The sequence below is a fragment of the Echinops telfairi genome, unplaced genomic scaffold (assembly GCF_000313985.2).
Source record: "Echinops telfairi isolate 266 unplaced genomic scaffold, ASM31398v2 ScPeMD7_11;HRSCAF=52, whole genome shotgun sequence".
Taxonomy (NCBI): domain Eukaryota; kingdom Metazoa; phylum Chordata; class Mammalia; order Afrosoricida; family Tenrecidae; genus Echinops; species Echinops telfairi.
Window position 1 is genome coordinate 31,650,878 of NW_022103908.1, and position 22,872 is coordinate 31,673,749.

Sequence of the window (22,872 nt, forward strand, 5' to 3'; positions counted from 1 at the left end):
TTGCTTTCTACTTGAGCCCTTGGTAGCACCTCCTCATTTTTTTACCCTTTTCTCCATAACTCTCAAAAAATGACTGAGAAAAATGAAAATTAATTGTATAGGATTCTAAATCAGAAATTCATAGGAGGTCATATGTGGCCCCCATGCCACTTACTCAGGTGGTGTCAGGAGTGGGATCTGTGGTAATGTCTCCAGATTCATGGACGAATGCAGTTTTGTAAGAGAAGAGAGAAAGGGATTTGGGGACCGAAGCTTTTTTTCTGAAATGGCTTCTTTGGTTGTTCTTAACCATAAAGACTAAAAGGAGTGGAAAGGATGTTGCGTTGCAGCTGAGGAGAGACAAGCCACTTCTGAAGTAGCCTGGGGACAAATGCAGGCAATGGTTGTTAGAAGATCAGGGCTGGCCCAAGCCCATGTGCATATAATGGGATAAAGGGAAGAAATTTTAACTTGAGTTTTAAAAATTAATTATGATTAGGATTACGTGTTTATCTGACTATACTGTGGATTATGGTTTCATGTACTCCCTGTTGTAAAATAAACATAATATGTGTGTTCTAGAAATGAATATTGGGAATAATGTTTATAAAAAGCTTGTAAAGTCTATACTTTAAAGTACAGTCAATACAATCTATATTTGATGTTGCTAATATGACTGCTATTTTCAAAATCCAAAGCCAGAATCTTATCATGAGTAACTGAATCACCATGTCAACTAAATTCTGACACCATTTTCAATCCTGAAATGGTGTCTGATATTAAATGGAGAGCACGGATAGAGCAGAAATGGAACCTTAAACATGGGGTGGGGACATATGGTCTAATAATCAGGAAAAGGGGGACAATGAGCCCCTAGATTCCATTAATTCATCCCAGCCACCAGCACCACTCTCCATTTGAAGAGAAAAATCCGCTAGCAACAAAACCATTTGCCCTCTACCAATGCTTGCATGGTTTAGCCAATTTTGCATGATGATATGACATATGAGGCTGTGTCTGTAGAATTGCCTGAGGCAGATGCCCTGCAAAATATTATTGTGAGTTTATAGGAAACAACTTCAACACCCACTATTGCTTCTAAACCTATAGCTAAGTTACAGGTTTTAAGTCACAGTGAATCCCTAAAAGTGAAATCTAGATGGTGGCCCAGAAAGAAGGGAGCTTGAATCCTAAAGAACTGCTAGAGATTTCTAGTATGTATAGGACAAAACCTGGAGAATACACATAGGAATGGCTATGAGTACTATTGTCCCAGACCTTTCAGGAATGAAATTGTGGGTCACCTGCCAAGTCAAGAACCCGAGTCAGCTGAGATGCTTACTAAGGGAAAGGAGGGTTCCGAAGAAGTGGTGACAAAAAAATAGTTCTACACACCATATTTGGTTATGTTATCCATTGCCGAGAAAAGACTGTAATTATTATTAGAATCCTCTTTTGTATGTATGCATCAAATATTTTGACTTGTTTATTTATAAAAAAATCATAATATGTAAATGAGGTTAGTGTAGTTATATTTGTGGTATGATTTTAGGCACAAGTGTTTTTTTAAATTAATTTCTTTGTTGGAAGATTATGTATGATGAAAGAGAAGTATAAAGATGCCAAGTTGACAAGGTGTGGACTATGGTAGCTAGGTTTTGTGACACTTTGGCTGCAACGGCCTCCTCAGTAGTGTAGCAGTAAGCACCCACAGCCTGGTGAGGTCTCCTTGGTGGCATGGTCTTTTCATATCTATATATAGACTGTGGGAGAAAGATAAGGCTTTCTACTCATTAAAGAGTCACAGTTGTGGCGGTTCACGGGAGTCGTTTCACTCTCCCTGTCCTAAGGGTCGCTGTAAGTTAATGCTGTAAGCATTAACTCCATAAAAGTGAGTCTGAGTTCTATATAGACTTAATGACTGGATCTCTCTCTTCTTCTTGCTGACTTGGATCCTGTGTCTGGTCTTTTGGGGTAGCATTTGTGCCAGTGCTCCACAATATTGCCTGTTGAACCTGGAAGCTATCCATGACCTGCTATCACTTTTGATATATCAATCCACCTCTATATTCATTGGCCTCTGATATCCTAGTTTCCTCCCATCTATCTTTCAGGCTTTTGGCTCCCTAAGTTCAAGCAGCCACTCAAGTTAGACAAAGCCCCTAGTACAGTCTCTAACAACCAAACTGAACTTACTTTCTTCTACAATGGTGTGAGCCATTTTTCTTGATGTAAACTTCTCTCTTCATGTATCATACGTGTCAATAGTTTTGCTTCTTTAGAAAACATAGCATAGCATACTCTGGTATTTTCAATCACCTCAAAAGCATGTGATGGCTGTACAATGAATTAGGAAGATTTTAGAAGAATTGAAGCATTTGGAATGTGATATTGGAGATAATGGCAAAATATACCATGATGATTGACATAAGTACTACCTCAAAATTTGGCTATTCAAAAACAGCCAGCAGACTGGTAATGTGCTCTAACAATGTCACAGCATTGACAACTCTGTGGAGTACTCCTGCTTTGTGCAGACAGTGCCACGAATCAGAATTCCCTGGAGGGGAACTAGCCACAAAACCAGGATCTGCCCACCCAGGTAACTCATAAAAGTGAGGTCTCTTGGCCTGGAGTCTATTATGTAGGACTGGTAGAAATAAACTATTAATCTATGCCTTCAGTATACTGTTGATCACAGACATTTACGTTGATGTCCTCCTCTGAATTAGAAAACATCGCTGTATTTTAGGACAAGCTAATGGTTGATATTCAGTCTCCCTTCACTTTGGATCTTAATGATTTCTATAGGGTAACATATTTGTTGCTATTTACATAGCAACATATGATGTTCTCATTTAACAATGTTTGTCTTTCTTTTTCATATTTTTCTTTTTTATGATATCATTGCCATGCAAGTGAATTGAATTCTGACAACAAACGGAACCTGTACAATTACATTTGCCTCAGAGGCCATTGGTAAGAGCCAAGTACTGATTGTTTACTTTTGGTCACAGAGATGATTTAGTAAAATCTTTAAGCCTGAATAATTAAATAGTTAAGAAATGGCCTAATGTGTGCATTTGTTGTTGTTGTTGCTTTAATGCCAGAGCCCCTATACTGGATACCCTTTTGTGTCACCCTGCCTCAGAAGGTTGTGGGGGATTCTTAGTAATTTACCATGAAACAATTATTTAGTCTTTTGTGGTTATATTTATATTGTGTGTGTGCAGAATTCAGAATTATATAATCAACATTTGTGTATACGTATATACCTATATATGATAGGTATTTGGAAGATGCAGAATTGTATAATACACACACATGTATGTGTATACACCTATATATGATGGGTATTGGGAAGGTGCAGAATTATATCATACACAGACACACGTGTATACATATATACCTATATATGATGGGTATTGGGAAGGTGCAGAATTATATCATACACACACATGTATATGTATATACCTGTATATGACGGGTATTGGGAAGGTGCAGAATTATACCGTGCAGCTTAAGCTGACCTGCAGACCTTGGGACAGAAAGAAAGCCTGATGATACTCTACGCTTTCCAACGACCTACAGATTTTGGACTTGCCCTCCAATTTCACATTAGCCAATTTCTTGAAGTAAATCTCTCTTTCTTTGTCTCTCTCTATATATACTTTTCTAGAACTCTAGTACAGTAAGGCAGAATGGGAGTGGATTTAGTTAGGGTTTGAACCACAAACTCCACCACCAGAAACCTAAGAAAAAAATTGCATGATAATATCTGATTTCCACTTCCTGAAATCTTAAATAAATAATGTTAGGTTTCATCATCGAGTTAGTTCCAACCCAGAGCAACCGTATGCACAACAGAACAAAACACAGCCCAGTACTCCGCCTTTCCCACAATTGCTCCCATACTCGAAACCATGTTCCAGCCTAGGTGTGAATCCATCTCCTTGAAGGCCTTCCTCTCCTTTGCTGCCCTCAAAGCTGCCAAAAATGATGTCCTTCAACAGGGACTGGCCTTTCTAGACAAAATGTCTCAAGTATGAAGAGAAAGTCTCATCGTCTTTGCCACCAAGTAGCACTCTGGCTGTACTTCTTCCCAGGCAGATTAGTTTGTGCATTAGCAGTCCATAGTACTTTCAATATTCTTCTCAGGCACAACAATTCAATAGCATTGATTCATCGCTGGTCTTCTTTATGCAATGTCAAACTGTCACATTCAAATGAAGCAATGGAAAATACCATCGCTTGGGTCAGGCTTACACTTGTTCTTAAAGAAACATCCCTACTTCTCAATACTCTAAAGAGATTTTATTCAGTAGATTTATCCAATGCAACATGTCTTTTAAATTCTTGACTGCTGCTTCCATGAGCATTAACTGTGGATCCAAGCAAGAAAAACTCCCGGCAACTTCAATATTTTCTCTATTTTTCATGATGTTACTACTGGTCCAGTTGTGGGGGTTTTGGTCTTCTTTATGTTGAGTCATAATCCATGCTGAAGGCTCCAATCTTTGATCCTCATCAGCAAATACTTCAAGTCCTCCTCACCTTCAGCAAGCAAGGTTTGTCATCTGCATATTGCAGATGGTTAATAAGCCTTCCTCCAAATTTGTCTTATTCATATAATTCAGCTTGTCTGATGGTTATACAGTATACAGATTGAATAAGAATGGTGAGATTGAATAAGAATGGTAAGAGGATATAACCTGTTTTACATCTTTCCTGGTTTAAACCATGCAGCATTCCTTTATTTTATTCCCACAACTGCCTCCTCATCCACATACAAGTTCTGCATGTGCACAATGAAGTGTTCCGGAATTCCCATTCTTTTCCAGGTTATCCATAGTTTACTATGAGCCACACAGTGGAATGCCTTGGTATATAGTCAATAAAACACAAGTAAACCTAGCTTTCTATTCTCCACTTTTAGTCACGATCCATCTGACATCAGTAATGATATCACTTGTTTCATGTCCTCTTTCAGACATGACCTGAACCTCTGCAGCTCCCTGTCAATTTACTGCTACAACTGTTGGTGAGTGAATATCAGTATAATTTTACTTGCATGTGTTATATAAATGAGATTACTCTATATTTGGGGCATTCTGTTAGGTCACCTTTATTTAGTCTGGGTACAATTTGGATCTCTTCCAAAAAGTTGAACAATTGGCTCTCTTCCAAATTTCTTGGCGTAGATGAGAATGTGCTTCCAGTGCTTCATCAGCTTGTTGAAACATTGCAACTGGTCTTCCATCGGTTCCTGAAAACTTGTTTTTGGCTAATGATTTGAGTGCAGCTTGAACATCTTCCTTCTGCATCACTGATTCTTGCTCATATGCTACTTCTTGAAATGGTGGAATGTCAACCAGTTCTTTCCATCTTCTTTTGTCACTTCCTATATCTTTCAATATTTTGTCCATAGAATCTTTCAATATTGCAACTCAGGGTTTGATTTTTTTCTGGAGTTCTTTTGCTTTAAGATATATTGAAAATGTTCTTCCCTTTTGAGTTTCTAATTCTGTCATTGCACATTTCATTATAATATTTGACCTTTTGTTCTGGAGCTGCCTTTGAAATTTGTTATTCAGCTCTTTGATTTCATTATTTTCCCCATTTTCTTTACCTACCCCATTATAAAGGGCGTGTTTCAGAGTCTCCTGTGACATTCACTTTGACTTTGTCTTTCATTTTAATGCTATTTTACTTTATTCATGTATGAGTTTTTGATAACATCCTGCAGCTCATCATATCTTCTGTCATTAGTGTTCAATGCAGCAAATCTCTTCTTGGGATTATCTTAAATTTCAGATGGGATAGACTCCGCATCGTACTTTGGCTGTCTTGAAGTTGTTTTAATTTTCTTCATCTTTATTCTGAACTTGCAAATGAGCAATGGATGGTTTGTACCTCAGTCAGCTTCTGCATCATGTCTTCTCACATACGTAGTCAAGTTTATTCCTGTGAATTCCATCTGGAGAATTTAACTTTATAGTCCAAATTTGTGTTGTTGGAAAAATGTATTTCCTATAAACATATCATTGGTTTTGCACAATCTTATCATAAAATCTCCAGCTTTGTTTCTTTCCCCAAGTCTTTCCAACTACTATTATTTCTTCTTTGTCTCAGCATTTTGCATTCTATCACTAATAATTATCAATGCATCTTGACTACATGTTTGATCAACTTCAGACTGAAGTCTTGGATAGATGTTCTCAATTTCTTCACCACTAGCATTGGTGGTTGATGCATACATTAGAATGATATTTGTATTTTATTGGATTTCCTTGAAAGTGGATAAACATAAATATATCACAGAGAGCATTGTACTTCATGATTGGTTTTATAATGTTCTTTTTGACAATGAATTCTATACCATTCCTCAATGGTTGATATCAGTCCATTTCAACCCACAAATGCCCAGGATAATGATTTTTACCCACCTTAATTTTCACTTTTGATGACTTCCAATTTTCCTAAATTCAAACTTCAGATTTTCCAAGTTCCAATAATAAGCAGATTTGTTATGCTGTTTGTCATTAATTTGAGTAGTGCCCCATCATCAGCTGAAGACCCGGAAGGCTCCTCTCACAGACGACCTGAATTTCCTCACCATGGCATCTTCCACTTGGAGAAATCAGCTCCTCCTCGGGCACGTTTTGAGTCTCCTTTGACCTGAGGAGTCCATTCTCTGGCACAATCTCCTACAACACAGCACCATCTTCCATCCGTAGGCCCTCAGTCTCTGGCAATGTTTCCAAGGCATCCATCAGGCTTTCAGTGCTCTTCCCACCAAAGTGAGAATCCAAGTCTTCAGTTGTCTGTTCTGTCTCTTAAGTTGCCCTGAAACCTACTCACTTTGGGGGACCGTGCTGGTATTTGAAATACCAGTGACATAGCTTTCAGCATCACAGCAACATACAGATCACCACAGTACAACAAACTTACAGAAAATGATGACTTCCGAATAAAGAAATAGATTTCATTAATAATCTTCTTTAATAAATGTTTACTCCCAGACTTCTAAACATTGTATTCATTGCTCTGACTAAAGTTGGATTTCAGAAGAAGAAAATAGTGCTCGTCTTTGGACAAAAGTTCCCATAAATAATCTCTATTCCCGAATTCCTAGGATTTTACTGAAAACAGGAAATTTAACATAAAAGTAAAACATAGAAATATGGGACATTTTCATTTTCTCTGCGAAATAAATGTAGTGCTAGGCCAGAGAATCTATGAAGAGTTTGGCTGCATGAAGCCACTGGAAAGGCTTCCACGGTTATTCTCTTTTGAGGAACGCTTCACCACAGCACGTCCCTCCCTCTTCTCCTTCCCTCCTAGATGCTCAATTTATTTCTTTGCTCTGTAGTTCCAACAACCCCCATGACATTGTAAATAAAGTTCATCATGTCCATGAAAATCCTGTCCAACAGTTTGTATGTATTATTAATTTATTATATACTTGAGACATTGTTTTTTTCTTAGAATTTTCCCCTTCCATTTAAGAGACACTGGTTTAATTCCCAGTTGTCCTTAATAAATAAAATATGAGATCATTTAAAAGATAATTTCATTGAAAATTGTTCTACATTAATAGAGCTATTTATTGTGCTTCTTGAGTAAATAATTTAAAGCATTTTTATCTCCTAAAACTTAAAAATATATATATTTACTATATATATATCACTATTTTTATTTTAACTATGAGCCAACACTGATGATCAGATATGCAATTTCAAAATTCATTTTTGATAATTCAGAGAATTTGCTTAAGTTCCTTCTGGGGAAGACCTGTTCATATTTTTTCACAGATACCCAGTGACCTAATACGTTTTAAGTTATTAAAATTCACTTGTATGGAAAAGGCATGAGTTGGCTTTGCCCTTGATGCTCTCATGAAACACTCTTAAATTCTCTATTTCTTTCTTCAAAATGACTGACCCAAAGATACGATCGAGTATGGGCTTGTCTGTATTATGCATCCATTGCTCTTTCAGCACAGCTCTTTGATTACCAGATACATATTGGCTCCTGTGTTCTTTGAACACCTTCCATCCTCTGCAGTATAATTTTATGTTAAAGTTTAGAGACACCACAATTGGATTGCATAAATCTACTCATTATATCATTTAAGCTTTGACTTTCTATTGCAGCCCGTGGGAAAGAAGGCCTTTATCTCCACTGTAGTCTACATTTAAATCTAGAAATATGACCAGATGTTCTCATTAAGTGTTAAATGAACACCACACATGTATATCATTCCTTTCTTACACATAATATGGCTTGCAATTTTAGTTTTAATTAAATATGGATTTTCCTTTCTACTTAACTCATTATCCAGATAGCTACACTAACTGTAATAATATTCTTAGTACCCTCCAAAGCCATTGCATTTTTATAGTGCCAATGCCTCACTGTGAAACCTCAGTTAGAGAGTGTACAACGTTTATGATCTCTTAACACAAAGTGAGAACTCCTAAAATAAAACATTCCACTCAAACGTGCACCCTTTCCGTATTACTGGCACAGGGGAAATCACTAGAATTCCCAAAGGTGTATATTATGATTCAGAAAAAAAAAGAATATATGTCCATTTATTCAAAAGATTCCTTAAAATATGTTCTAGGATAGACATAGTGCCATAAAGCTTCTTCTGGCTTTGGACATAAGGCTTGAGGTAAGAATGGAAGAAACCCCGATAACCGCGATACCTCTAGGTGTTAAACTTTTCACAAGGTTATTGTAGGACATCAATGAGGTGTGTGGCATTGTGCTTCAGCTGCCACTTCACTTTGAAAATAAAATAAACAGCAAAACAGCTTTCATTTTGACTCATTGTTACCACTTTATATCAGAGTAAAAGTAGGCTCCACAGAGCTGTCAAAAGTCAATCACAAGATCATGTGCTCATGGTAAGAGCTCTGGGGGCAATATCAGATGGTTGTTGGAAGATTAAGCACACGGTTTATGATTCAAAGCCACCCGTTGTTCCACTGGGGAAAAAAATGAAGCTGTTTGCTCTAAATTATTTACAGTCACAGAAATCCGATACAGTTTTCTGAAAGTCAGATTTGACTGTAGAGCAGTGGCTTTTGCTTCCTTTTGGCTATATTTTTGCTTACTATCATAAGAAGTCCAGGTGGCGACAATGGTTAAGCACTTCACTGTTAATCAAAATGTAACTGGTTCAAATGTACCAGTGTTACTCAACAAGAGAACAAAGTGTGTGTCTGCTTCCATAAAGATTTATGGTCTTGAAGATCTTTTGGGTAATTATAAATTAAAATCAACTCAACGGCAATAGGTTATGTGACACATGGACTAGTGGCATTGCTTAGGACTGCAAGGTCAAAAATCCCAACCAATTAGTGGATCCATGGGGGAAAAGACACTGCTATCCACCCAGGTAAAGATTTCAACCTAGGAACACTTACAAGGCAGCTCTACCCTGTCAAATACTGTAACTACGAATCACAATCCACTCAGCAGTACCGGACAAAACTGTGCAAAGAGAAACACATAGTCTTTTATGAGCAGGAATAAACTTCAGCAACTACAGGAGATGTTTTACAGAAAAAGATATTGAGCTAGTATCGAAAAACACTTAGACTTTTGAACATGAATAAGACAATACAGGGGACAACAGAAATAATTTGGTGCATGTGTTTTTTGTACTAGACTGAAATGTGAAGTGAATTTTAACACTTAGTCTCTTGTACATTTTTAGTCAGAGGTGCATAAGCGGAACCAATGGTTTGGGTGTTGACTGTTATTTTGCTGTTAATCATAAGTCTTCATCAAATAAGGCACAAACAAGATTGTTTCCTCAAAAATTAATTTGAATAGTCTGCTGCTGGGGCTTCATCTTCAACATTGTCTCAAACCTTCTAAGAAATTTTCTGGTTGAACTTCCTCCAAGACAGAAGCATTTATTCTTTTGGTACTTCATAGTACTTTCAGTATTCTTCTGCAAGACAGTTACCATAATTCAAATCCATCATTCCTTCTGCACTCTTCTGCATTCATTGTCCAGCTTTCATATGCATATGAGGTGATTGAAAATACCATGGCTTGGGTCAGATGCACCTCAGTCCTCAAAGTGATATCTTTAGCACTTTAAAAAGATCTTGTGCTGCAGATTTGCAAAATTAAACACATTATTTGATTTACTGACTGCTGCTCCCTTGAATGTTGATTGTGGATACAGGTAAAATGAAATCTTTGACACCATGCATCCTTCATCCATTTATAGTGATGGTATTTATTGATGTAGTTGTGAGAATTTTTGTTTTCTTTATTTGAGTTGTAGTCCATACTGACAGTACTTTTTTTTTTAGAAACTGAAGTTTATTCTGAGATGTGAGATGGAAAACAGTAGGGTTTGCTACCGCCATACTGCTTGAAAGATCCAGTGAAAATCAAGCAAATGATATACCCTAAACTATGTTTCAGAAGCAGATTTTTACTATGATTACTGGAAGAGATTAGCGGATTTTACAATGGTCACAGGATACAGTCGATACTATTTTTAAAAAATAATTTTGTAGAGAGCTCTTATATATAACATAATAATCCATAGTTCAAATAAATCGAGGAGTATTGTACAATCGCTCCCACAATCAGTTTTGAAACATTTTATTTGTTCTTGAACTCAATATCAGCTCCCCTTTATCTCCCCCACCTGACACCCCCCTCCCCCAGGAACCTTTGTTATTATTATTTTCCCAATAATAGTTTGTTAGTTTCTTGCCATATCATTCAAAATCCAAAATTCCCGTTCACATAAAATTCTGTTCTTTGATCCCATCTAGTGGGGTTATACAATCATCAATGCTATCAGTTCCCTAATCCCCAATTCACCCCAACCCTCTTTTCTCACACCCCCAGGAAGCCATTATTCCTGTTAATGTTTCTGAAGGATTATCTATCTTGGCTTTCATGTACTGAATAACCTTAAATATACAAATGAACATACACAAATCTAACATGTTCAATAAGGTAAAACAAACAAAATCCATAATAGTAAGGAGAGGAAATATTAAAGAGCTAGAGGAGAGGTATGTGGCTCATCAGTGCTATACCACACTCTGGATATTTTATCCCTTGCATATAGCCCTTCTGAGAGGGACTATCCAATTATCTTGCAGGTAGTTTTGGGGTCTCCATTATATCCACAACCCTTCACATTGATTTGGCTGCTTGTTATTGAACTTCTGGTACCTCATCTTGTGGATACCTCATGATGACGCAGGCTGGTGTGCTTCTTCTTGTGGGTTTTGTTCCTTCCCTGCTCAATGGTATCTTGTTTAACAACAAGCTTTTAAGACTCCAGATGCTATATCTTTTAATAGCCAGGTACCCTCAGCTTTCTTTACCGCATTTACTTATGCATCTTTCCCAACAGGATCTCTGAAGACTGTACTATTTTGTTATCATCAGTAAGCACTTATTTCCCAGACACTTGTCTCTAGAAAATCTCCTTTGATTTAAAAAGCCAAGATTGTGTCATTTGCATATTGTAGGTTGTTAATGAACCTCTCTCCAATCCTGATGACACATTTTTCTCCTATACTCCAGTGTCTTGGATTATTTCCTCAGCATACAAATTGGATATGTAGGGTTAAATACTGTTAAATACAAAATCAAACAATAATGGTGATCTATGAGTAGATATATATAGAGACCTAGGCTAGTTAAGCATGAAGCAGGAGGTTGGGAGTATACTCATAAATATATGTGAGTTTCCCAAAGGATGTGTACTTGAGTATGTACTTTGCTGAACATATATCCAACAATGGTGTGGACCATAATGAATACAAAGTTGTGAGAATTAGTTAGACAGAATCGTACACCTTGAGGGGAAGCACCATTGGTCCCATGGACTCAGACAGAAGGTCTCTGGGGACCTGGGCCAAGGTCAAATAGCATCATCCACAAATATAATGTTCTACATTCTACTTTAATGAGTAGTAATTGGGCTCTTAAGAGATCTTGAATGACCAAATTTAGGGAAACTATTCTCTCTCCCTGTGCAGAGGAAAGAAGAATGTAGCATAACCAGGCCACAAGGAATCCACGAACCCAATTAGGCCCATAGACCATGGGAACATCAATCTCCATGACCCAGACAGAGATTGGTCCATGCCCTAAGACTACCGCCTTTACTTATCCTTCAGGTTTGGAAATGCACTCACATCCATCATGCAATTTTTACTCCCCAAAATAGAGAGATCTATAAGGTAACAAAAAAAGATCCATAAGCTAACAATAACACTAAGGAGTCATGAACACCATAGAATACCCAACTAATTGAGACAAAAACATAGGACTCATCCAAAGACAAAGTTCAGAAAGGATGGAAAAGAAGGAGGAATGTAAACACAGGAGAGACAATGTTACACTGTGGGGATTGCAATCAATGATATGACTCAAAATGCGTATAAATTGTTGAACGAAAAACTGATATACTCTTTAAATATTCATCCACTTCACAAAAATAAAAACCAAGATTCCAAAATTCGAAGTGAATGCAATTTTTAAAGAAAAAAAAGTGCAAAATATGTGAGCATCCTAATGCATTGTTAGAACGTTGGTATTGAAAATATATAGTTAATTGAAAATAAAGCAAAAGTTTAAACAAGTAAAAAAATGAAAAAGAAAATGCCATTTTCTTTTACAAAGTAGTATTTCAAATAAAGAAAGAAATTAAACTAAAAAATGATAATGTCATACTAAAAATATTTATTAGAGGATCTATCTGTATTTTAGAAATTATTTCAAATAAACCTTGAGTTAATAGATTAAAGTGTACTGTTCACTGTTATTTAAAGATATGTTATGCTTTGTGGATAAAACTAAAATAAAGAATAGTTTAGAACTTATTCACTGCCATCTGGTGTCAGTGTAATTAAATTGCAATGGCAGTTCCTTAGACTGACACATTTTTCCTTCTAAGAGTAGAAATTACAAAAATATACACACAAGTAGACAAGTTTGACATTAAACATTCTAATATGCTCAAAAGCATTATGAGTTAAGCAAAGACAGGCAATTAAATCATTTTCTTGTAGTGAGTTCCAACGAGGCCCCAGCTCAATAAAGTAACATTTACGTTACGGAAGGACTGTGGCACAGTAAATCCTACTTCATTGCCAATAAACTGAAGATCAAAACAATCAACCAAGCTCCACTGGTAATAAATTGAAAGTTAGTGAAGCACAAAATGTATTACTGTTAGAATTAATTTTGGCACAAAATGGGTTGTTGAGTTTTCCCTTTTTCTTAAGAAGAATCAACCCCAAGCAAATAGTTAATAGACTGTTAAAAGGTAAATTCAATGTGCTCACAGTATTTGGATGGAATTTTAATTTCAGATTTTATTTTTGGTCTCAATTTTTGCATGTATTTCAGAGAAAGTTTTACTATGTTGTCACTTTCTCTAATTAATACTTTTATTTGTAGCAAAGTTTGGAGCTTACCTCTTGTGGCCATTAGATTTTACGTCAACTGGCACCCGTGTGAAAGGGTGGGTGTGGAATGCAACCTGTCAATCACATCACAGCCTGATGATGCCTCCTTGGGTACCTGCCTAAGATATAGGAATAACACTAGAACTTCTCCCTCTTAAACGTCACCTTCATCCTTGCTGGGAGAGTCTGCTCCAGGTGCAGCCCCTTGTGGACACCTGACCCTGCGGGGCAACCACTGAGCTGTAAGCACCCTGCCCCATTTCCACCAAACTTGGATAGTCATGAATGCACACATGACTCTTTGCAAGTGACTGCACCCATGGGCCTGTGATTTTCCTGAATCCAGCTTTATCTTTCTGCCTCAATGGTCTTCAACTGTGTAAGTCTGATGAGGGATCTGGCTCGCACAGGCCTCATGGACGTGAATTGGATTGGGCTTGGATGCTTTCTGGATAAAAATTCAATCTTGATATAACGTTCTATCTTATACATATATGTGTCATTGGTTTTATTTATCTTGACAACCCAGAAAACACAACTCTATTGTAGTTTCTAACTACTTTCTAGTACAACAGGTCAGTTTAAAATGTACTATAATTTGCACAACAGAGTAAGCCATGTAAGCATTATGTGATTTCTCTCTAAAGTATGTCTATCAGTCAGTTATTTCCACCTGCCAAAGCCTTCAATTTTAGGAAGAATCATTTAGGAAATTGTTTAGGAAATAATATATTTAACTTTATCAAAATAGAGCATGACTTTTTACACTTGATTTTTTCACTTGATTCCAATATTAGAAATGTCCCTTACACACACATATCATGCCTTTAAAATATATATATATATATATTGTGTGTGTGTTTATGTAGTCATGTATTTACCAAATTGCTTTTTGGGAATAGCAGTCAGTTCAATCACTAGTTATAATAAAGCAGGTTGTTTATAAGCTGTGAAAGAGAGTGTATTTGCACAAATTCTTTATTCTCATATTTAAGAAGCCTGGGAGGCCAGGGCTCTGGGTGGAGGGAGATATTGACACTTGTGAGTAAAAGATGAGTCCCAGTCACATTCTCATAATTCAGATTATTCCCCACAATGTCCTACCATAACACTGCTCCCTTAAAGTTACCTTTTACAAGTACCTGGCTGATCGCTACTTGGCTGGCAGCTTCATCTACAGACATGTTGCAATTGCTCTCCCTGCTCAGGGGACAGTCCCTCGCCCCTTCCTGTTCCCAGCACTGGTGTTCAATTATGCCTCCCACTCAGGAACCTCTAAGGTTAAGGTACTACCCACCTTGTTACATATGTCATTACCTGTGATTAAGAGGTGCTGGCTTGCCAGAGACAGTATAAACTGATGTCAGAAGGCATTCTCTCTTTCCTTCCTGGTCCTGTATCCTGATGCTATGGGTTTGAGTACCCCCAAACTTTGTCTCGTCATTTCTTCCCTTCAATTACACAACTGTCCCTTATGATCCATCCGGATGTGGGGCTGCATCTTTCAGTAAACATTTGTGATTCAAAACTTAACATAATTGGAATATATAATTTTAAAAACCTTGTCTTGGATGCTGTGAAACTGTATAGCCATAAGATATTATCTCAAATGAAGGAATCTCAGATAGAGATACTTTAAAGACACTTTGGACGTATAGCATGAGATAGACCTACACACATCACTAAGAATCAAGACGTGGGATGAGCATAAGGAAAGGTCAAGGGTGGGTAACTAAAGATTATCTCTAGGCTTTCCAATGTCCTTTTCTCTCTTTTTCTTTTGCACATTTAGGCTAGTGTTCAAACTATGTTCTTTTTTTTCTTTTTTCTTTTAATACATGCTCCACTGTTTAAATTTTACCACGATAAATGGACATAACCTTTGGTGAAGCAGTCTCCTCCACATGTAGGTAATAATTATACTCCAATTATCTGGAAGAATAGATTCATTTTCATCTACCAGTTCATAAGTTATCAAATCAGCTGAAATAATAGTTATTATTATAAAGAAGCTAAAATAATAGTTATTATATGTAATTTATAATGTCTGATTAAATGATCTCTATAGAGAATATTTTTTTATAATTTTCTCACGACACTGTTTGGCCATATCTATTTTTCAAAGTCTTTCTGTAAGTATAAAGATTTGTAGATACATAAATCAACTCCTCATTGAACTTAAATTCCCTATGTCTATAAAAATTACATCAGGCTTATTCCACATTTTAAAATTCATAAACATGTCACATGGGTCATAAATTGTCTCTGTGTGACTGACTGAACCCATTGGAAGCAACCATATGTCAGGTATTGGGGCATGAGCATACTCTTCCTGAGGTTATATCCTGTCCAATTTATTATAGATAACAAAACAGCCTCCAACAATCAGTGAAAATGTTTAATTTTCAAATTGTGTCATTTACATAAATAAAGACTTTGTCATTCAAAATGTTCTCAATATAATGTTAAGAAACTTCACTTCAGAAACTTGTAATTTGGGGGAAGAGTAAGAGACTTTTATTCACTATTTTCATCCTTGGTGAGGTAACTGAGAGAGAAAATTTGACTTGTTTTGCACCATCTAATGACTCAATTTTCCTAGTTCACATACAGTGTTATTTAATCTATAAAATATCAGTTTCAGACCTGTAACCTTCGTTTTGAGCATGCTTAAAACCTTTAGCATAATAGGTAGTCTTTAGTTTCAAAGCCATTTTTTCTCACAATCTAAAAATTGATTTTTTTTGCCACTATATGTTTGCAAATCACAAAAGAAGACAACTATAATTTTACATAAATCCTATTGAAATAGACATGCTTTATTTATTTAAGCCTACCAAGTTAAAGGTGCTTCTTAAATCAAATTGGGAAGGGCATCCATAATTACTTAAGGATTCAGTTTAGTAACGAAAGTATTGGTCATCTGTGTTAGTCTGGGGAGACTAGGAAACAAATCTAGGGAAACTCATATGTGCATAAGAAAAAGCTTTATATACAAGAGCAATTGAATATTGAGAAAACAACCCAGCCTAGTTCAGATCAAGTCCATAAGTCAGATGTCTGATAAGTCCATATGTCTGATGTCATAAGTCCATATGTCTGATACCAATCTATATAGTCCTTTGCAGACTCACGAAACACATGCAATGACACAAATGCAGGAAGATCACAGGTCAGTGGGTGGGAAGTCTTGTGGATCCAGTGGCAGTAGAAACATTTCAGGGCTGGCATGGGTCTCCACGTGGCTCCTCTAGCTCTAGCACTCAAGTGTAGCTCCGTGTGTCTTGTCCTCAGGAATGTCTCGCAGGAAGTAAGCCTGTGTCCTGCCTGCCTCCAGCAAGCTATTAATCTCCTTAGCGTCTCCATAGAAGTCATCAAGCTGTAACCCGATTGACAGGCTGAACTCCACCCCTTTACGCTTATCTCAAATTGACAAGAGATTATATAACTACCACACCATCCTTAGAGGACTTGAAAATGTCTTGACTAAAAATGATCAATACAATCAGACATAAATAATCTTTTTGAAATAAGCAATCTTACTCACTTTCTCTAAAGTAAAAATCTAATAGGCAAAATTTAGAGAACATGGATCTCTGCATAAGATTATTTAGGGGTTTTCATTTTGTTCTACATCGGGTCAATGTCACCTGACAACAGTAATAAAATTGAAGCTGAAAGTGATGTCATATCATATAATTCTATGAGAATAATGTGCTGTCTTTATTTCAAATACATGTTTTTTAACAACATAAACACAAAATGTAAACATGAATTTCCCAAGTTGGAGTATGTAAGTATCAAACACTCTATATATGTGGGAAGATGCTATGAAAAACTTCAATATCAGGAGCCAGAATGAAATCAGCGCTAACTATGGAACAGACCATTAATTACTAATATGAAAATTTGAGTTAATATTGAAGAAAATTAAAACAAGTCTATAAGAACCAAAATACAATGTTGAGTATATCAACCTGAATTGTGAGAACATTTAAATAACAGTTTCAATACATTGAGCAATGCGTCATTTGATATATTGACAGAAGACATGATGAGCTATGAGATGACATCAAAAGCAAAATACATAAAAGAAAGCAAAAGCGAAAGATTATTGGGAAGACAAGAAGGAAACAAAAGATCCAATTAGGCGTCCTAAGAAACTAAAACTTGTTTTTAAATAAATGGAAGACATGATGGGGAAAACAGAGCTGAGCATACATTTTCAAAGTGTGCTTGGAAATGAAAAATAGCATAATTAAATGTGTAAAGGCCTGGAATTAGAGGACCGAAAAGGAAGATCATGTTCAGCATATCTCAAATTGAAAAACTTGAAGAAAACTCCAAGCCTGTCTATGCAATGTAATTATATTCTACAGGTCAAATAATGAACAAAGTAGTAAGTATCAAAAGATTCTGGAAGAAATACACAGAATAATTGTACTAAAGTACTAGGATATAGTAAACTATTTCAAGAGATAACAGAAGATCAAGAACCACTGGTTCTGAAACAAGAAATCCAAGCTGCATTGAAGGCAGGCTTTCAAGGAGTCTCCAGGAACTGACTGAATATCAGCTGAAATGTTTCAATAAGCTGATGAAGCAATGAAGACACTAGTCTACAGTAAGAAATTTGGAAGACAGTTACTTGGTTAAATGACTAGAAGAAATCCACATTTGCACCTATTCCAAAGCAAGGTAACTAAACAGAATGTGGATATTATCAAAGAATATCATTAGTATCACATGCAAGTAAAATTTTGCTGATGATATACATATGTTTTTTAATTGATTTTAAACAAATCATAAGATATTACGATTAATATAAAATGATACACTTTTTCAGAGTATTTAGCATATTTTTATTTTGATCCTAATTTTACCTAATCAAAATTAAATTGTCTAAGGACACTGAAAGTTACTGAAATAGGTATATGAATTTTGAAGACTAGTACAAGCATTTTGACTTATGTACTAAAGGAAAAATCAACCTATTAAGGAAATGAAGCCTAAAATTAATACAATTGAACAAAGAATATTGAAAAGGGAAAATAAATTAGTAATCAGATAAAAAGTAAAATCTAATTGGAATAATCAAATGAGAGTAGTTCATAATGTAGGAGGATGTAATATAAAAAAATATTCTCTAACTAATTATTGCAAAACCATTCATTTCTATTCTTGTAGCACATGTGAATTTACTATGTATTTCCATTTTAAATGAAAGCAAAAATATATCATATACTTCAGGTCAAGAAATCACTTAAAAAAAATCACTTTGATAGAATCTGCTTTAACATTCCCAAGTCTGTATTTAATTAATTTGCTGTCTCAAGATTGTGAACATTGTATTATCATACTTGAAAATTAAGCTAATATGCTACAGAAAATACATACTACTTTAATTCATAGAATTATATAATCATTCAGATATCCAGGCATATCATATATGTCCATATATACCGCTCATTATACAAATTTATATGATTCACCTTCATCAGTGAATACAACTATAAATATTATTATTTGAATGAATTACAAGAAATTTCAATTTGTTCTCACTTATTGAGAAGATCTGAAAGTGAATCTTAATAGACAAGTTTCTAGTCTCTCAGTGTCTTTCTCAAAGTTTGGTGAAATCCTTTCATTGTCTCTTACTCTAAAATGGGCCCTAGGATTAAAGCCAGTTAGCTTACTGCCATTATTTATAAAAAGCATTTATTATTTTGCATTTGGTATAAATACTGTGAATATTACAAACAAGTTGATTTAAGTAAATTATTTTCTATGGAAATTTTCTCTCATGCAATATGCAGCACAAAATGCTATCTTCTTTCATTAAATATTACAGCATTCGTTGTTTCTTTATCTATAATAATTAAATTATCTTAAAAGCATTTTATTTTGTGCCCTGATAATCATTCTTTTATAATGAAAAGTATTTGTATACTTTCTTTTCCATCATAACATTTTATTGCTTGATTCTCTTAGTGTAAAATGCACATCATTAGAGCTCAACTAAAAATAAAGACTTGAAATATTAATTTCCATGATAGTAATATAACATGATGTAACATTTCACATGCAGCTGCAAAATACTTTTTTAAAGTGATAAAAACAAAAATATTGACTTGAGGGATAAGGTATACCTCATTTAAGTCACAGTATTTTCTACTGCTCCCGCATATGCATGTGAAAATTGGACAATTAATATGGGATATTGGAAAAGAATTGATTCTACTGAGTTATAATCTCTTTTTTTAGATCATTTTATTGGGGGCCCATACAACTCTTACCACAATCCATACATACATCAATTGTATAAAGCACATTTGTAATTCTTTACCCTCATCATTCTCAAAACATTGACTTAAAGTAGTAACAAAGAATACTGATTGTACCATAGTCTTCCAGAAGAATGAAGACATTTTTCTTGGAAATACTGGAAGAGTGTTTCTTAGAAACAAGGATGGTGAGACTTCCAATGTATTTAGGACGTTATCCAAAGGGACCAGTACCTGGAAAAGGACACTATATTTTGCCAAGTAGAGGACCACTGAGAAAGAGGAAGCCTCTCGTGGAAATGGGTTGACACTGTGGCTGTAATGGACTCACACAGGGCAATAATTATGGATATAGTGCAAGACTAAAGATTCGCTATGAGTCAGCAGAGCCTCCATGACACGGAACTAATAAGCAATATGCTTAGAGTTGCATACTTGAGGGAAAAATAATCTAAAGAAACACAGAGAAGAATTCTGTATAAAACATAGACAATGACCTGCCTCAAATTGGGATTCAAAATGCATAGGTTGTTACCATTTACTTATCCCTTTGCCTGGTGATGTATGATTTATAATAAGTCATTAATCTCTATATTTGCTTTGTGTAAAATTATTATATCTGGGTTTTATTTTTCAAATGATGAAAGATAGATGAATCTGGGATTTCTACCATAATTGATAATGGTGCATAATACCAATTACATCCTTCCAATATTCTGATTGCAGTATTCTGACAAACTAGAGAATTCATGAGATCTAGTTCTGTGCTGTGCATTGAAAGGCAACTACTGCTGTTATATCTCCATGGAAAGGAATTGACTTGAGTAGGATTGCCATATATGTTGTTGCTGTTGTTAGGTGCTGTTGAGTTGGTTCCAACTCATAATGCCACTATGTACAACAGAACAAAGCACTCTCGTCCTTGGCCATCCTCAAAATTGTCCCTGTGCTTGAACACATTGTTGCAGCCATGGCGTCCATCTATCACATTGAGGGTCTTCCTCTTTTTCACTGCCCTCTACTTTACCTAACATAATCACCTTCTCCAGGCACTGGCCTTTCCTGACAATAGGCCCAAAGTATGTAGGACAAAATCCTGCCATTCTTGCCTCTGATGAGCATCTGGCCTTACTTCTTCCAACATAGATATATTTGTCCTCTTAGCAGTTCATGATACTTTCAATATTCTTCTCCATCACCACAATTCAATTATATCTATATTTCTTCGGTATTCCTTATTCAATGCGCAACATTCACATTCATATGAGGTAATGGAAAATACTATGGGTTTGATCTGGCACACCCTAGTCCTCTCAGTAAAACCCTTGCTTTTCAATACTCTAGAGCAGTGGTTCTCAACCTTTCTAATGCCACACTCCTTTAATACAGTTCCTCATGTTGCGGGGAGCCCCCGAACATAAAATTATTTTCTCTAGTACTTCATAACTGTAACTCTGCTACTAGTATAAATCAGGCCATGCCTGTGAAAGGGTCATTCGACCACCAAAGGGGTCATGACCCACAGGTTGAGAAAAGCTACTCCAGAGAGGTCTTGTGCACCAGACTTACCTAATAATCTTGTCTTGATCACTTGACTGCTGCTTCCATGAGCTTTGGTTGTGTATCCAAGTGAGACAAACTCCTTAACAACGTGCTTTTTTCCTTTATCACGATGTTACATATTGGCCCAGTTGTGAGCATTTTGGTCTTATTTCCATTGAGTTGTAAACCATACTGAAGACTGAAATCCTTGATTTGTATCAGCAAGGACTCCTCATTTTCAGAAAGCAAGGTTCTGCCATATGCATATTGCAGTTTGTTATTAAGCCTTCCTCCAATCCTGATGCCAGATAATATTCTTTATATAGTCCAGCTTCTTTGATTATTTGCTCTGCAGAGAGATTAAATAAGTATGGGGTGAGATTAAGACCTGGATGCACATCATTTTAAACTTGATCTTCCCTTATTCTGTTCTCAAAATTGCTTTTTGATCTATGTACTATTTCCATGTAAACACAATGAAGTGATCTGAAATTAGCCTTATTTTCAAGGTTATCCATAGCTTATTATGATCCACAGCATTGAATTCCTTGGCATAGTCAATAAAAGACAAGTAAACATTTTTCTGGTATTCTCTCTTGTCAGCCCAGATCCACCAGACATTACCAATGATATTCTTTGTTCCATGTTATCTTCTGGATCCCGCCTGAACCCCCGACAGCTCTCTGTCAATGTACTGCTACAAAAATTGTTGGATAATCTTTAGTAAAAATTTACTTACATGTGATAACAATGATATCATTCTATAATTTGAATTTTTGTTAGGTCACCATTCTTTGGAATTAGTACAAATATGGATCTCTTCTAGTCAATTATCCATGTAGCTGTCATTCAAATTTCCTGGCATAGAGGAGTAAGGGTTTCAGTGCTTCATCAGCTTTTTGGTATCCCATCAATTCCTGGAGCCTTGTTTTTGACTAATATTTCCAGTGCATCTCAAACTTCTGGCTTCAGCACCATTAGTTTTTGCACCATTACCTCCTGAAATGGTGGAGTATTGACTAGTTCTTTTTGGTAGAGTGACCTTGAGTATTCATGTTATTTTGATGCTTGCAGGATGATTCAACATTTTATTCATAATCTTAAAGTATTACAGCTCAAGGCTTGAGTTGTTTCAGTTAAAGACCTAATGAGCAGGTTCTTCCTTTCTGGTTTTCTAACTCTAAGTCTTTGACATTCCATTATAATATTTTACTTTGTCTTTTGAGCTGCTCCTTGAGTGCTTCTATTCAGGTCTGTGATTTCCTCATTTCTTCCATTTGTCTTATCTGCTCTGATTAGGAGCACATTTCAGAACCTCTTCTGTCATTCTCGTTGTTCTTTTCTGTCTTCTTACTGAACTTCTGCTTCCTTCATGTATGGGGTTGTTGGGACCCTCCCACAGCTCATCTGTTCTTGAGATGTTCCTGAAATTCAGGTGGGATATCCTCCATTTTGGCTCTTGTCAACTTGTTTTAATTTTCTTTAGCTTTAACTTAAAGCATATCAGAGCAATTAATGTTCTGTTGTGCAGTCGCTTCCTGGCGTGGTGTTGGCTGATATTGTTTTCTGTTTATTCCATCTCATGAAGTCCATTT